A 5,608-nucleotide genomic window follows, 5' to 3' on the forward strand; every position below is an offset into this window, starting at 1 on the left:
CGTGTCAAGTAGATGGTTGTCACCTCTGTGGGCAGCATGGAGGAAGAGAGACTGGCTAACTTTTAATTTTATTTTGTAGAAATGGGGGGGGTCTCACTATGTTGCCCAAGTTGGTTTTGAACTCCTGGCCTCAAGTGATCCTTCTACCTCACTCTCCCAAAGTGCTGGAATTACAGGTGTGAGTCACACTGCATTCAGTTTAGGTGTGTTTATATAGGTGTGGTAATAATCTGTAATCTTGAATTCTTTGAGTATTCTCTGGTATTTAGACAATCATTACAACATGTAAGCAAATTTGATCTACTAAATTTACTATTATGATTTATGAAAATCACTTAAAAGAGTGCGGAGTTTTTGCCTTCTGTGGCAGATGCTGGCATTGCTCTTGGATCCTTTTTCCATTTCAGACTTATTAATTCCAGTGATTTTCTCTCTGACACCCAGCAAGTACCTGCATATGGAGGGTAGTTACTTCTGAGTGGGCCCCAGAGCAAGAGAGGACTTAGCAGCAGGTCCAAGCTGTGGAACAAATGACCCTGCTACTGGGGCCATATAGCTCAGCAGATCCCACAATGCTAGAGGAATCCATGCTTGATAAAGACACTGTCTCTTGGCAAACCCCATTAAGAGCTTGTCAATGTAGACTCCAAAATTCTGAACAAGGCCATGCCACCTGGGGAGGAAAACTATACATCCTTGGAAAAAGCTCTTCTTATGCTGTTGGGCACTGGTATGGTTTGGCTCTGTGTCCCCACCCAGATCTCACCTTGAATGGTGATCATCTGCCCCCACATGTTATGGGAGGAGCCTGGTGGGAGGTAATGGAATCATGGGGACGGGTTTTTCCCATGCTGTTCTCATGATGGTGAATAAGCCTCACGAGATCTGATGGTTTTATAAAGGGGAGTTTCCCGGCACAAAATCTCTTGCCTGCCTCATTGAAGACGTCCCTTCACTCTTCCTTCATCTTCCGCCATGATTGTGAGGCCTCCCCAGCCATGTGGAACTGTGAGTGCATTAAACCTCTTTCCTTTGTAAATTACCCAGTCTCAGGTCTGTCTTTATTAGCAGTGGGAAAACAAACTAATACACGAAGTATATTTTGACTATGGATATCAACCGACATATGACCAGAGTACCTATCACAAGTTGGCTGCTGTGGTGCTGTCAGGTCTACCAAGTCATAAAGTGGCGTGAGCACAGAGTGGTCTAGGATAAGGTGAAAGTGCTGCATCCAGGATGGAATCTGAGCATGGCTGGGGCAGAAGTAAGTTACACAAAGAGGTGGTCCAGACCCCATGTCATTCAGTGCTCTTGCATCCATTCTTCTCCCAAGCTTCTATCCGTGGCCCTGTGGGGTGCTCCCTGTTACCAACTGATGGAGGAAACAGTCTGGGCCTGGTTTGTGGAAGGTTGGACTCCTACTGCAGGACTGCCTGACTCAGAAGTGGCCCTGAAGTTTGTGGTGAGCGCAAACCCTCTCCACAGAGCTTCTGCTTCATGTGGAGAAAAGTGCCCCAGGTAAGGATGCAGTTGGCCTCCTGAGCAGTGGCTAAGCCTTGCCTGGTTTGTCAGAACCCTGGAAGAAGTGATCTGTGAAGGAGTTTGGGAAAGAGGCCTGCAGGTGGACCTGGGGAGTCACCCAGTGTGTGAGACTTTTGGTATCATCATCGAGGCCCAGCCATGAACATCCACTTTAGAGGAGGCACGGGATAAGCAGATGGACAGCACGACTCACCTTGATGTCAGCCAGCTGCTATCCTTGGCCAGCCCAGTGTTCACACCATGGGTTGACCAGGGGAATAACTTTGGTGGGAGAGGTAGAGGTTGTGAATGTGCCTGACAGAATTGGATCACTAAGGCTAATTTGACTCCTACTCTGCCTGTCAGCAGCAGACACTAATACTGGGCTCCATGACATGGTACAACCTCTTTTTTTTTTTTTTTTTTTTTTTTTTGAGATGGAGTCTCCTTTTGTTTCCCAGGCTGGAGTGCAGTGGCGTGATCTCGGCTCACTGCAACCTCCACCTTCTGGGTTCAGGCAATTCTGCCTCAGCCTCCCAAGTAGCTGGGATTACAGGTGCCCGCCACCACACCCGGCTAATTTTTGTATTTTTAGTAGAGACAGGGTTTCACCATATCAGCCAGGCTGGTCACAGATTCCTGACCTCAGGTGATCTGCCCACCTCAGTCTCCCAAAGTGCTGGGATTACAGGTGTGAGCCACCGAGCCGAGCCAACATGCTGCAATCTCTTGAGACCACTTAGGCAGTTGGTGGCAAGTCGATTATACTAGAGACTTTTCACCCTAGAAATATGTGGCATGATTTCTTTGTGATCAGAATTGGTATGGCTTCCGGATATGGGTTTAAATTTTCTGCCACTACTGTCTAAGGGCACACAAAATACCCAATTTATTGATAGGAGATCTTGCAAAACGCTACCTTACATGAAGGAGCTCACTTTATAGCTAAGTAGGTGCAACAGTGGACACATGACCAAGGGATCCACTGGCTACACCCCTTTCATGTCACAAGTCTTTCTCAGACTGCCTTTCTGCCATCAGCCAGTCTTCATCCTCCCATGCCCTGACCACCCAGCCAAGTCCATGTATATTCGTATCCTGTCCTTCGGGCACATTTCCCTTCATGCTGAGTGAAAGGTCTGCACACTGAAAGGCTTTTCCCTCGCCACCCCTTCTCAAGGTCACTTTTGAGTTGGGTTCTAGCACTGTGGCAGACCAGTTTTAGCTAAACCATCCTTGAGCCAGGTCCAGCTCTTGACCTGGAAGAATATTGGAGTGTCCTTTTAAAAACATATCTTAGGGGGGCTGGTTAGTTCAGTTGGTTAGAGCATGGTGCTAATAAAAGCATATCTTTTGTCTTTTTTTTCTGAGACAGGGTCTCCCTCTGTTGTCTAGGCCTGAGTGCAGTGGTGTGGTTGTAGCTCAATGCAATTGTGAACTCCTGGGCTCAAGTGATCCTCCTGCCTCAGCCTCCTGAGAAGCTTGGACTACAGACACATGCCACTGAGCTGGTGAATTTTTTATTTTTTTCAAAAGTAGAGGCCAGGTACGGTGGCTCACGCCTGTAATCCCAGCACTTTGGGAGGCTGAGGCGGTGTATTGCCTGAGGTCAGGAGTTCGAGACCAGACTGGTCAACATAGTGAAACCCCATCTCTACTAAAAATACAAAAATAAGCCAGGCATGGTGACGGGCACCTGTAACCCCAGCTACTCGGGAGGCTGAGGCAGGAGAATCTCTTGAACTCGGGAGGTTGCAGTGAGCTGAGATTGTGCCATTGCACTCCAGCCTGGGTGACAAGAGTGAAACTCCATCTCAAAAAACAAAACAAAACAAAAATAGAACCCACTAGGGCACATCTTACTGCTCTGCACTTATAACTGTAAACAGACAATTATAGCAACTACAGTGTGACAAGGGGGTGACAACTAGGGGTGCAGACTTCTCAGAGATGACCCATCAGACAAATACTGGCCTAGAATGAGGGAAATTTAGAATGGAGAGTAGAGGAGAAAGAAGAAAATCAGTCACAGTCTGAGAACCAACCAGTAGAAACTTGTTCCACTCATCTTTCTGTTCAAAGCCTTGTCTTCTAGAAATTGTGACTAGCCACTGTCGCAGAGGATTACCTTGACAGGCACAAATGGATCTGGCAGGTGCAACGGGTGGGCAGTACTCTACCCATGGCCCTTGTGACCTTGTACCATTTTTGGGCACACTAGTTCCAGAGGGTTTTCTCTCCCAACAGTAAGGACCCACATCTCTTTGTTGGAGGGCTGCCCTCCAGCGGCCACAGCTGGAAATGCCTGATAATTTATTAGTATATTCCCTCAGGGCGGCCCTTGGCCAATAGTTGATGGCTACTGGGGTATAAATTCTCTGCTCTTTTGCTGCTAATAGGACAGTTCTCAAGTGTGACCTATGTTGTTTCCAGAACTCTCTCTGGAATTGAGTTGAAGGTACTCTATATGCGACTTTGACATTGTTACCCTTACTTGACCTCCTCGCCTTCCTATCCCTAATTCTCTATTCCTCTACCATTTTTTCCTGATTACTTTTACATGAATGATGATGATGATGATGATGATGATGATGATGATGATGATGATTATTTTTTTTGAGATGGAATCTGGCTCTGTTGCCCAGGCTGGAGTGCAGTGGTGTGATAGCTCACTGCGGTCTCCGCCTTCGGAGTTCAAGCGATTCTCCAATCTCCGCTTTCCAGGTCCAAGCGATTCTCCTGCCTCAGTATCCCCAGTAGCTGGGATTACACCAGGCCTGGCGAATTTTTGTATTTTTAATAGAGACGGGGTTTCACCATGTTGGCCAGGCTAGTCTCAAACTGGTGACTTCAAGTGATCTGCCTGCCTCAGCCTCCCAAAGTGCTGGGATTATAGGCGTGAGCCACCACGCCCAGCCCACTTTTACATGAATTCTTGTCTGGACACTTTCAATAGGGAATACAATATGCTTTCCACCGTACCTAACGCTGTGGGCGCCAACTGGTCAGGTCATTTGGTCTCCTCCTGTCAGTGGACAGCAGGCAATGAGGGAGTCAGTATGATGACAGATGACAGGTTGTCATGAGAAGACAGGCTTACTGCTACATGATGGGGCAGAGAACTTAAGCTAAGACATTTTCTTATGTGTTTGAAGTGAGAGAACCAGATGTGTTAATTTTGTAATCAGAGTTTAAGTGTCTAAGGGAATTTAATTTTCTAAGTCATGTTAAACATTTAAAGATGATTTGGTCAGGTAAGAGTTCATTGAAATATTAATAAAGGGACAAATAAAAGTGGCTGTTCTTTTCATATAAAATTTGTTAGATTTATAAATAAAATAGCAAGATTTAGAAATAGAGCTTAAAGTTTTAAAATAAATTACGTTTCTAATTCATAACTAATACAGTTGACTTGAAGAAAACAAATATTTTTAGAAATTGCTTTTCAGGTTGGAGAGTCCTTTTTGAGCAGCAAAAGCTCATTATACTTGGAAGAAAATAAATATTGAATGAATAAATTCTAGGCTTAACTTTATGTTTATAAATATCTGTAGGTATATTCTTCATTGTAAGTGTGAATTATCAAAGATATCCAGCAAGGTATATAAAGTACTCAAGTCAATATCAAAATGTCAAGCCTGAACTAAAAATTAGAAGTACTCAAGCCAAAACTGGCAAATGGGATCTAATTAAACTGAAGAGCTTCTGCACAGCAAAAGAAACTATTATCAGAGTGAACAGGCAACCTACAGAATGGGAGAAAATTGTTGCAATCTACCCATCTGACAAAGGTATAATATGCAGAATTTGCAAGGAGCTTAAACATATTTATAAGAAAAAACAAACAATCCCATCGAAAAGTGAGCAAAGACGATGAACAGACACTTTTCAAAAGAAGACATTGACACGGCCAACAAACATATGAAAAAAAGCTCAGCATCGCTGATCATCAGAGAAACGCAAATCAAAACCACAGTGAGGTACCATCTCACACCAGTCAGAATGGCGATTATTAAAAAGTCAGGAAACAACAGATGCTGGAGAGGATGTGGAGAAATAGAAATGCTTTTTTTTTTTTTTTTTT

Source organism: Rhinopithecus bieti, unplaced genomic scaffold, assembly GCF_001698545.2.
Source record: "Rhinopithecus bieti isolate Rb0 unplaced genomic scaffold, ASM169854v2 scaffold_64120, whole genome shotgun sequence".
NCBI classification, from domain to species: domain Eukaryota; kingdom Metazoa; phylum Chordata; class Mammalia; order Primates; family Cercopithecidae; genus Rhinopithecus; species Rhinopithecus bieti.